Here is a 12,761-nt window from a genome sequence, read left to right on the forward strand (position 1 = left end):
ACCTAAATGGACAGAATTCTTATAAGAACAAAAGAGAAAATATTTGTAGGACCACATATGCAAGTAAACCAATTCAGCATCAGAATATTAATGAAACTGCAGGCTACGCTAATCATTGTGTCCAGACATAAATATGTAAGAAAGTAATGGTAATAATGATGGCTTATCATTTCACAATATACTATTAGCAAAAGCATTTCATTCTCTTTGTGTTTTCCCACTGCACTCTGCATAATTTCATCCAAAATGGAATAGTTCTTGTCACTTTTTAAAAAAGATGGCAGCACTCTGAGTTGTCTTCATGAGGTTGTCATAAATAAATTAGATAGGATATGGGAAGCTAGCACAGAGCCTGGCATACAGTAGCTCCATAAATGATAATAGAGTCTAAAAGATTTGAATCCATAGGGGTAAATGAGAGCACAAGGATAAAATTTTTCTAAATTATTTTATCCAGTTTAATCTTCCTGATAACCCCTAAGGTTCTAGGTGCTACTCACCTGGCAAACTGTTATATATTCTTAAGGGCTTACATTAAATGTTACTTCTCAGGGGAAGTCTACCCCAGTCCCCAAACAAGTTTTGATGATTCCGTTCCATGCTCACATTTAATTCTGTAATTTCTACCTCCTAGCACCTGTCTCAATTTCTTGTTAACACTTGCTTAATTATCTTTACTCCTCACTGGATTACCTGCTTTATGAATATAGTGACTATGTCTGTGTTGTTCAACGTTATATTCCTAGTATCTTGGACAGTGCTTGGTTAAAAAAAAAACAGAGCTTAATAAAGACTGGCTAAATGAATGAATGAATGAATGAATAAAATTGAGGTTCAGAGTGTTTGAGATGCTAAAATTCTCATAGTTTACAGGCGGTGGGTACCCAAATTATCTTCCTCCAAATGGTTTGGGCACTATGTCCTATGTATTTACTTTAGGGAAGATCTAAATTTTTTCAAATCCTTGAAAGTGTGTTTTATAGAAGGAGTCAAGTTATTCTGTTACATCAGTGGACAAATCTGTATCTAGTAACCTATAGGGCAGGTAATTTCAGCTCCAAATAGGAAAACTTTTTTTAATCAAGTAGAATCATCCAATAATGGCATTTAGTAACTCTGGCATTTCTTGTCGCTGGATATTTTAGAGTATAAGAGAATAATCTACTATCAGAGACACTGGAAAAGAATTGATGTTGGTGGGAGTAGGGATCCAATCACTTAAAAACATTTTTTTAAATTGTGGTAAAATACACATAACATAAAGTTTAGCATCTTAACCATTTTAACTGTATAGTGCAGTAGTGTTATGTATACTCACATAGCAATGCAACAGATCTCCAGAACTTTCTCATCTTGCACAACTGAAACTCTATATTCATTAAACAACTCCCCATTTCCCCCCACCCAGCCACTGGCAACCACCACTCTACTTCTCGTTTCTAGGAGTCTGGCTACTCTAGGGGCCTCATATAAATGGAATCACAAAGGGGCGCCTGGGTGGCGCAGTCGGTTAAGCGTCCGACTTCAGCCAGGTCACGATCTCGCGGTCCGTGAGTTCGAGCCCCGCGTCGGGCTCTGGGCTGATGGCTCGGAGCCTGGAGCCTGTTTCCGATTCTGTGTCTCCCTCTCTCTCTGCCCCTCCCCTGTTCATGCTCTGTCTCTCTCTGTCCCAAAAATAAATAAAAAACGTTGAAAAAAAAATTTATAAATGGAATCACACAGTATTTGTCTTTTTTGTGGCTGGTTTATTTCATGTAGCATACTGTCCTCAAGGTTCATCAATGTTGTAGTGTGTGTGTCAGAATTCCCCTCCTTTTTAAGGCTGAATGATATTCCAAGGTATGTATGTACCACATTCTGTACATCCACTCACCCACAAATGGAGAGTTGGGTTGCTTCTACCTTTTGGCTATTGTAAACAATGTTGCTGTGAGTATAGGTGGATAAATATCTCTTTGAGGCCCTGTTTTCAATTCTTTTGAGTATATCCCCAGAAGTGGAATTACTGGATCATATGGTAATTCTATTTTGAGTTATTTCCATGGCAGCTTTACCATTTTACCTTCCCACCAGCAGTGCACAAGAGTTCCAATTTCCCTACAACCATATCAACACTTGTTATTTTTTTCTTTGATAATAGCCATCATAATGGGTATGGGATGATACTTCATTATAGTTTTGATTTGCGCTTCTCTACCGAGGTTGAGGGGGATCCAGTTACTTTTATTGTCCTTTCCAACTCTAAGTCTATGATAGCGGATTCTTTGATACCCATGTTATATGTTAGGGGTACCCAAACTTTCTCTAATTGAATTTCAAGTGCATAAATATAATAGGAAGTGAGGGTTGAATTTGTAAGTCACTATCAAGAATAGGGAGTTTTCATTTATTTGTTCATTCGTTTCTTCACTTACGCATGGAAAAAATGTACCGACCCTAGTATGGCAGATCATAGGAAAGCCCTAGGAAAACAAAGATGAATAAAACATAGTTCCAGACTAGTTGATGTCAGTCAAGAATTTTCTTGAGATGAACCAACAGATCAGAGAGTTTACCATAGGCTAGGTACTGTGCCTTAAATATAACTTATTTAATCCTTAGAACCTAGTTAAGAGGCAAGATATTTGTGATAGGCAGAATGGCCCCCTAAAGACATCCACAACCCAATCCCTGGGACCTGTGATTATGTTATGTTACACGGCAAAGGGAGATTGAGACTGCAGAAGGAATGAAGATTGCTAATCAGCTGAGTTTGAGATGAGGGATTAGCCTGGAATATCTGAGTGGACCCAATACAAACACAAGCATCCTTATAAGTGAAACAGGGAGGCAGAAGAGAGAGTTTCAGAGTGATAGGATGTGAGAAAGGCTAGCTGGGCCATTACTGGCTTTGAAGATGGAAAGGCTGCAAGTCAAGAAATGCAGGCAGCCTCTAAACACTGGGCAAGGCAAGAAAATGGTGTAACTTCTAGAACTTCCAGAAAGGAAGGCCACTTTGCTGATTTTAGTCCAGTGAGATCCATTTTGGACTTCTGACCTCCAAAACTGAAAATTAATTGTTGGTTTGAAAATTGGCCCCCATACAGAGGGCAAGGGGTGACCAAATAGAGGCAGACCACTCTAGATTGACAGGTGGCTATTCTAATAAGCAAGGAAATTTACACACAAGGCTTGTCCTAGGCAGCTGCAAGAGGGGTCATATATGTAACCACCTGCCAGAATCTTAAAAGTTTATATACAGGCCTTAATTAGGCTCAGTAATGTATTCAGTCCAGATGATCTCAATAACACCTTACTCTCTCCAGACTATGTCTTTGAAAATGGCTCCTATTGTGGGGAGGTGGGCAGAACGTACAGTCCAAGGACAGGGGAAGGACTGAGAAGACTCTGTTGGGGTTGCAGGTCAACCAAGGGTCACATCCTCTTGATGACCTCCTTCAACAGTAATAAATCTGTGTTGTTTTAAGTCACAAAATTGGTAGCAATAGGAAACTAATACAGCATAATTATATATTTTAGATACAGGTAAACTAAAGCTTTGGGAGGTTAAGGAAAGTCACGAGAGACCACAGCTCTGAGAGATGGAGTTCTGGTCAACGTCAGTGGCCTCCCTCTTTCTTCAGTCTCTCCCTGCCCTCTGAATGCAGGGACCAGTTTCAGATTACACCAGGGAAGCCCCTGGGAGGGCTACAAACCAACATAAAAGGAACAAACTGCTGATGAACACAGATATTACAAATGTTAAAACAGATGAATCTCACAGATAGTATGCTGGGAGAAAAAAAGCCAACACTAAAGACTACACACTATTATGGGGCACCTGGATGGCTCAGTTGGTTAAATGTCCAACTTTGGCTCAGGTTTGATCTCACGGCTCATGAGTTCAAGCCCCATGTCAGGCTCTGTGCTAACAGCTCAGAGCCTGGACCCTGCTTCGGTTTCTGCCTCTCTCTCTCTCACTCTCTCTCCCTCTCTCTCTCTGCCCCTCCTCCCCTCCTTTCTCTCTTTCTCTCTCAAAAGTAAACATTAAAAAATTGTTTAAAGACTACACACTATTATATTCCATTTATATGAAGTTCTAGAATAGGCAAAACTAATCATTGGTGACAGAAATTAAATCAGTTGTTGCCAGAGCAGTAGTTGGGGTGGGGGATATTGACTAAAAAGAGGACCAAGAGAAATTTCTGGGGTGATGTAATTGTCTTATATCTTCTTGATAGTGGTAGTAGTTACATAGATTTATACATTTATCAAAACTCACTGAACTGTATACTTAAATGTATATTATACCTAAGTGAAGTCTATTTAAGGTTATATTTTGATATAAAGCCTTTCTGAGGTTTTCAATGGCTAGGGTTAATTGTCTTGTTGAGGTGAATTGTATGTCCCACCCCCCACTCCCAAATTCACATCTTGAAGCCCTAACTTCTGATACCTAGGAATGTGGTGATTTGGAAGTAGGGTCATTGCAGGTTTAATTAGGTAAGTTTAGATGAGGTCATACTGGAATAGGCCAGTCCCCTCATCCAATACCACTGGTGTCTTATAAAAAGGGGTAATCTGGACACAGAGGTATGCACAGGAGAACGCCGTGTGAAGGTGGAGGCAGAGAGATCAGCGTGATGCTTGTATAAGCCAAGGAACGCCAAAGATTGCCAGCAAACCACCATAGGCTAAAACAAAGGCATGAAACAGATTCTTCCTCACAGCCCTCAGAACTAACCAACTCTGCCAATATCTCAGACTTCTAGCCTCCAGAAATGGGAAACAATATATTTTTGTTGATATGCTGCCCAGTTTCTGGTACTTTGTTAGGACAGCCCTAGCAAACTAATACATGTCCCTAGAGTTTAGTTTTCAGCCTTGCTAATTGTTAAATCCAACTTATGTTTATTGAATGCCATCAAGGTGTTTCTACACTATGTTAGGTAGGCCCTGTGGGGAAAACACAAGTAAGAACAGCCCTCCATGGGGAACGTATATATGGGGGGGGAAAAAAAAGGAAAGAAAAACAGTTCTTTCAGTTCCCAGCAGGAGTTCTAAGATTGTATCCATGTCAACCAAAATAACATAAGATTGCTTTAAAAAACAGAAAAACAAAAACTCATTTACAATGTGCACTCTATCTACCAATAGGCTAAGAATGTATCCACCAGCAAATACATTTCCGCCCTAGTTTAAGAAATCTACTTGGAAAGTGCATTAAGATTAGAAGACTGATCGGTGCATAAAAATTGAATATGGATAAGGGATATTTTTAACAAGTGCTGGGAGCAGAATGAGTCATCTGTCTCTACCACAGGTACATAACTGCCATGATGTCTTTAGTGAGTCAGGGTTCCCATCCCCTAGGAATATATAATGGATATACTGACAGCGTCTACTTATTATTAATTCTTCCATTTATTCATACATTTAACACATATTGATGGAGAGCTATGTGCCAGGCAACGTGGTAAATGTTGGAGGGGCACCTGGATGGCTCAGTGAGTTAAGTGTCCAACTTCAGCTCAAGTCATGATCTCAGGGTTTGTGAGTTCAAACCCAGCAGGGGGCTCTCTGCTGTCAGCACGGAGGCTGCTTCAGATCCTCTGTCTCCCTCTCTCTCTGCCTCTCCCCAACTCACACTGTCTATGTCTCTCAAATAAATATTTAAAAAAATTAAAAAAAAATAGATGTTGGAAATTCAACAGTGAGAAAGACCCAGTCCCTGCCTTCAAAGGGCACAGCGTAATAGGGCTGTTATGATGAATTGCAGGCTGTTGTTATGAGAGCTCAGAGAAGGGCATCTAAACCAGCCTTGAAGAATCAGGGAAGGTTTCTAAGCTAACAGGATGGGGATGGGTGTGTCTGGGGAGGGAAACATGCTTCAGGAGATAGTAATAGGATATGCAAAGGTCCAGATGAGAGAGAGAGTGTGTGTGTTCAAGGAACTCCTAGTGGCTTATTATGGCTGAAGGAAGAGCACAAGATAGTAATTTAAGTGATAAGGCTAGAGAGGTATGAAGGAGCTTGACCATGTGAGAGGGCTTGTATGCCACGTTAAGCTATTCAGAGACTTGGTGTCCATTCTCAGGAGTACAAGGCATCCCATGGAAGCTGGAAATGAGAATGCCTTGAGCACATAATCTGAGTAGCACTCACCCAGGAAGAAGGAGACAAGCCATGAACTTGGATAAGTTATGGGTTGGTAATTAGAGGAGAATAAAGGCATCAAAGGAAGAGATAGTACTAATACAAACTGAGTTTAACTGGAGGTTCAAACACAGAAGAAGGAAATAAATAGTGTCACCTAGACCTAGGGCTAGCAATGGACAAGACAGAGTTCATCAAAGTAGATGGCTTTATGACCAATATATAAGAATGTCCATTCTCCTCAAATTGATTCATAAGTTCAATGCAATACCAATCAATACCCCATTGACAAAGCTCATTCTAAAATTTATTTGGAAATATGAGGAATTTTGAAAACAATGTTGAAATCTAAGGAAAAAGTTGGAGGGCTTACATGACCTGATTTCAAGACTTACATGATTGAGACAGAGTGTTATTGACAGGAGAGACAAGCAGATCATTGGAAGAAAATAGTCCAGAGATATACTCACTCATATAAGGTCAACTGACTACTGGCCAAGGCAAAGTCAATCAAACAAGGATGGGAGGTCTTTTTAACAAATGGTACAAACTGAATATTCTTTTGGAAAGAAAAAATGGCAAAGGATTCATAGCCAAAATATAAGCATGTAAAGAAGTCCTTCAAATCAATAATAAAAAGGCAAACACCCAATAAAAATGGGCAAAGACTTGAAGTGATATTTAAAAAGTGATTTATGAGGGGGGCTTAGATGGATCAGTTGTGTAAGCATCTGACTTCAGCTCAGGTCATGACCTTGCGGTTTGTGGGTTCCAGTCCCTCATCAAGCTCTGTACTGACAGCTCAGAGCCTGGAGCCTGCTTTGGATTCTGTCTCTCTTTCTCTCTCTCTGCCCCTCCCCCACTTCTCAAAAATAAATAAACATAAAAAAATTTTTTTAATGATTTATGAATGGCAGTATGCAAATAACTAGTCTTCAGGAAAATTTAAATTAAAACCACAAGAGATATTTCACGCTCTCTATAATGACTAAAGTAAAAATGACAGACAAAAATCAGGGGCGCCTGGGTGGCTCAGTCTGTTGGGTATCTGACTCTTGGTTTCAGCTTAGGTCATGACCTTGTGGTTCGTTGGATCCAGCCCCAGCTCAAGCCCCACATCAAGCCCCATGTTGGGCTCCATGCTGTCAGCGTGGAGACTGCTTGGGATTCTCTCTTCCTCTCTCTGCCCCTCCCCCACTCACTCTCTCACACATGCATGCTCTCTCTCTCAAAATAAGTAAACTTGAAAAAAGAAAGGACAGACAGAATCAAATGTTGATGAGAATGTGGAGCAATAGGAACTCTCATACATTGCTGGCGGAGTGTAAAATGGTACTACCATTTTGGAGAATGATTTGGCAGTTTCTCATAATGTTGAATGCATTTCTGAATTGTGATACAGCCTTTTCACTCCCAGGCATCTATTTTTTAGAAATGAAAACATATGTTCACAAAATGGCTTGCAAATATATTTTCTCCCATATCAGGAAAAATTTGCTTTGCATTTAATTGCCATAAGATTGGTGTCTAGAGTTTACAATGAGCTCCGACAAATCTAAAAGAGAAATGTAAACAATATTCTAGTAAAATGTGCAAAAGATATGAAAGGGCAATTCACAGAAAAGAATATATGGAAATATTGCCAACTTACTAATAGCCAGGAAAACGCAAATTGAAACCACTGATAGACCATCTCATGCTTATCCAGCTGCAAAAAAAACCCCAAAACAATAAATAACAACCTGTTGATACTACATGTTGGCAAGCCTATAAATAAGTGAGTACTACAACCCCCTTTTGGAAAGCCAGGTGGCAATATGTATTTAAGTAGAAGGTATATACATTCTTCAACCCAGAAATTTTACTAGGTATATACCCCTTCCCCCAAATTCTGATATGAATAAACTACCAAGAATGTTCAGTACAGCATGGTGTTCTCTTATGGTTTAAAATATATGCAGATCTGTCCACTGTTTTTCATTTCTATTAGAATTAATTTTTGTCTTGTTAATTTTTTGTTAATCTTTTGTTAATTTTTGTCTTGTCTTTTTTTATCAATCTTTTGTATACTTTATTAGTCTTTTGAAGATAATTTTGATTTGGTTTGTCTTATTGTTTCCCATTTCATTAACTTGTACTCTCATTCTTACTATTTATTCCATCCTTTTTCCTTTTGTGATTATTCTGTTGTTTCTATCTTTATTGTAACAGCTTGCTAAATATTTTCAAATTCCTTGTTTTTCAATATACAAATTTAGTTATAAATTTCCCACAAAGTACTATATTAGCAATGTCACAAAGTCTTCTGAATATGCTGATTTTGTTACACAGTTCTAAATATTTTCTTTTTTTATATTAAATATAATTTATTGTCAAATTGGTTTCCATACAAAGTTCTAAATATTTTCTAATTCCCATTATAATTTTGTCTTTGAACCATTAATTATGAAGATATGTATTTTCAGTTACCAAGTGTGGCTTTAGCAGACTGTATTTTTGTTATTGATTTCTAATTTTACGGCACTGCAAAATGTTTATTCTTTGGTATTTTCCAAGATTTTACTTAAGGGCTATTTTGTGGTCAGATTTTGCACTGGTTTTACATGAGCCAGAAAACAAATGTATTCTCTGTGGTGGTGGATTTCTCTATTTGTCCATTAGCTCAAGGTTGCTTATTAAATTTTTCAAATGTTCTAAATACTACTCATATTTGGTCTTTCAATATATCAGTTTCTAAGAGAGATGTCTTAAAACATTTTTTTGTGACTATGGATTTGTCATATTTTCTTTGTAATTATGTCAATTTTTGCCTTATGTTTTGAAGTTCTTTGGTTAGCCACTAATAGGTTGAAGATATATTTTGGACCCTCTCATTCTATCTTCAATGTCTAACTCTTATTTCACATTTTTTCTCCATATCCTTTTGTTGCATTCTAGATAATTTTCCCAGTTTACTTGTTCTGTCTTTAGCTGTATCTAATTTAATTTTAAGCTAACCACTGGGTTTTTCATTTCAATAGTTCGGTTTTAACTTCTTGAAGGTTTACCTGTTATTTTTAAAAACACTAAATAGCTTTTTTTCAGTCCCCCATCTATCAGTATTTTTATTTATTTATTCATTTTAAATATACTTATTCATTTCAAATATACTTACAGCTTTTAGAATATTTTTTTAACATTTATTCGTTTTTGAGATACAGAGCGTGAGCAGGAGAGGGGCAGAGAGAGACCCACACACAGAATCCAAAGCAGGTTCCAGGCTCCGAGCTGTCGGTACAGAGCCAGATGTGGGGCTTGACCCCCTGCACCATGATATCATGACCTGAGCCAAAGTTGGATGCTTAACCAACTGAGCCACCCAGGCTCACTTACACCTTTTTTAGATTTACTATATTAATTCCAGTTTAATGGAGTAGGGGGCAGATAATTTTCCTATTATCACATGTTTTCATGAAGATTCATTTGTTCATGTATTTTGTAATCTTTTTCCCTAGTAAACTCAAGCTTTGGCAGAATGTTTTTTACATTTCCTTTTTGTTTGGGAATGGGAAGAGCAAATTATTACCTTGTATTGTGAAAATGTTCCCTCGGGGTAGTTTTACATTTAATCCTGCTTGAAACCTGTCCTATGGTTTCAATCATCTTGGGCTAATTTTATTTTTGGATTCTCAACTTGGGCCTCTCGTCACGCAGGTTTAATTCTTACATCCATGCATAGTAATGGAACTTTGCTATCTCACAGGTGACTTTCTCCCCACCTCCTCTGCCTACCACCAAATTATCTGGACAGAGAGCAAACTTCCTCACCACTGAGGGCTGGGCCTGTAACATGTTTATATGGTAGTGAGTTTCCTGTTAGTGGAGGCATATGGTAGAAGGATTTGACTCTAAGCATCCGTAATAATCTCTGCTTTTATTTGTTACATCTTTCAAAGCGTGTCCATATCCACTGTCTCAGTTCCCAATGAAATGCCAGTGATTCCATGGTCTTTAAGCTTCAAGCCTTAAATCTCAAATTCCTAGGTAACGGCTGAAGAACAGCTTCCTGAGGCATGTTCAGAAGACACAGGAGACTTGCAGAAGCCTCTTCAGTGCTTGGGACACACTCCATCTTTTCAGACCCATGAGTAGCTGTCAATATGCCCAGGTCCTGTGGTCTTCTAGCTTTGGGCTGGGTTGGCCTTGGTGCTTTGTGTGGAGAAGTGGCAGCAGCATCCACCAACCCCTTGGTGATTAACTATGGTTCCTTGATCTCAGCCACAGCAAGAGCTCAGAAATTGTCAAAGCTGTAGCTCAATCTTTACATCCTGCTGAGAAAAAGTTTGAAATTCAGTCCGGCAAAAATAACAGTGACACTCACGGGTTGAGGTGTAAGCTGTAGCCCTAACCCAGGGAAAAGAATGTTGTTGGTTTGTTCACACCCCAACACTTTCCAAAGAAGATACTGGAAGATACTGGGAGCCCTACAGCAAGACACACACACACACACACTCACATAAACATAGAACATACAAATTCTTAAAGGAAGAAGAAACCAACCTGATAGCTCCTGAGACTATTACCCTGTTTGGGGTATGAACACTAGTAGCAGGTGGTATTTTTCCCAGGATGGCCCTGATAATATCCGCCATCATTGTTTTTCTCTTCAGCAATGTGACTGTCACATTCCTCAGAAGGAGGAGTTATTTCTCCGCCTGTTTCTTAGTTTTCTAAGGCTGCTGTAACAAATTACCACAAATTGAAAGTCTTAAAACAACAGAAGTTTATTTTCTCACAGTTCTGGAGGTCAGAATTCCTAAATCAGGGTGTCTGTAGGGTGGGTTCCTTCAGAGAACTCAGGATGTTCCCTGCCTCTCCCAGCTTCTGGAGGCTGCTGGCAATCCTTGCTGTTCCTTGGCTCCCAGTGCATTGCTTCCATCTCTGCATCTCTGTCTCTGTGTCTCTCCTCTAATATGGATGCCAGTCACTGGATTTAGGGCTCATCCCACAGTCCCTGGATTTAGGACCCACCCAATCTGGTATGACCTCATTTGAACTTACCTAAGCACATCAGCAAAGACCCTACAAGATATGGTTACACTCCTGAGATTCTGCATGGACCTGAATTTGGGGGAACACTGTTTAACCCAGTTTAACCCTCTTGAGTTGGGCCAGGCCTTGTCATTTCTTTGACTATTAGAATATTGTGGATGTGATTCTGTGCTAACTCCAAGCTAGTTTCTGTTTTCTGCCTCTTGGAATGTTTAGTCTGGGACATTCCCTTTTGAAACCCCACTGTCATGCTGTGAGAAGTTCATGCTACTCGGAGAGGCCATGTGTGATATGGAGAGGGCATAGGTGAAGCCCCAGTTCAGCTGCCAGCCATATATATTGAGTGAACCATCTTGCACATCCAGTCCAGTGGATCCTTCATTGGACTGTAGCCTCAGCTGACATCTGACTGTAACTACATAAGAGGTCCTTTCATTTCCAAGCTTATCTTGACCTTGAGGCCTTGGAACTAACTGTTCTTTTTGGGCCAAATGCCTTTTCCTTCAAACATTCACATTGGTGGCTCTTTCTTGTCATTTGTGTCTGAGCTCAAATATCACCTCCTTAAAGTAGCCCCTTTATCATGTAACTCTCCATTTTCTTTTCATCATAGTATTATTATTACTCGATATCTTCTCGTTTACATAGTTGTTTCCTTGCTTTTTATTCTGGGTCTTCTTCCCTTATCCTAATTTAAGCTCCATGCAGGAGAGACCTTGCTGTATTCTCAACTTCATTATAGTGCCTAACACATAGTTGGCTCACAGTAGGTAACTGTAAAATGAATGAATAAATGACAGCATGTGTTTTAAAACTGGAAAGTGTTGGAGCCAGGCAGACAAGGGTTCAAATCTTAGCTGTAGTATTTGGTAATGTCCTCACGCAAGTTACTTACCATAGCTCAGTGTCCTTGTCTATAAAACAGGAATAAAATATCATCTTAAAGTGTTTTATATAATTATTTGATGAAATAATTTAAGTGTTGTATATATAAATATCATTTGAGGAACTCAGGTATTTTTTAAATACAATTACTTAATGTTATTAGAACTTGATTTTTTTATTATAAGTCCCCCATGTCAGAAGCATCATCTCAGAGGGTGCTTGGGTGTCTCAGGGTCAGTTAAGTGTCCGACTTCAGCTCAAGTCATAATCTCATGGTTTGTGGGTTTGAGCCCCATGTTGGGCTCTGTGCTGACATCTCAGAGCCTGGAGCCTGCTTCAGATTCTGTGTCTGCCTCTCCCTCTCTGCCCCTCCCCTGCTTGTGTTCTCTCTCTCTCTCTCTTTCTCTCTCTCAAAAATAAACATTAAAAAATAGGAAAAAAAAGGGAGCATCATCTCAGAACATGTAGGATTCTCAGCTTCCATGTGTTGTCACTAAGTGCTGGCCATGTGGGTTGCTCACCAGTGCTCTGTGCCAAACATTTCTACTTTCTTTCTTTTAGACACATGTAGGATTGGCCCCTTTGAAGATAGGCATGACCCCGTGATTCACACTGTCCACTGAAATGTATGTGGACATGACATATGTCACTTCCTGGTAGGAGAATTAAGAGTCAGCATTTGATATGCCACAGTCTGGTTCTCCCTTGGT

The 12,761-nt window shown here is 39.3% G+C and overlaps 1 long non-coding RNA gene across 2 annotated transcripts in view; it reads right to left on the reverse strand.

The window, feature by feature from the left end:
• Positions 1-10,029: 10,029 nt before the first annotated feature.
• The window catches only part of LOC131518948 (uncharacterized), an 85,084-nt gene continuing 82,352 nt past the window's right edge, over positions 10,030-12,761 (reverse strand). Inside the window, exon 4 of one of the 2 annotated variants that reach the window (XR_009265372.1) lies at positions 10,030-10,442. This is a non-coding gene — a long non-coding RNA (uncharacterized LOC131518948). Of the gene's footprint in view, positions 10,446-12,761 lie in introns of both variants that reach the window. The other variant, XR_009265373.1, reaches the window with a different exon arrangement.

Source organism: Neofelis nebulosa, chromosome 8 (genome assembly GCF_028018385.1).
Source record: "Neofelis nebulosa isolate mNeoNeb1 chromosome 8, mNeoNeb1.pri, whole genome shotgun sequence".
NCBI lineage: Eukaryota > Metazoa > Chordata > Mammalia > Carnivora > Felidae > Neofelis > Neofelis nebulosa.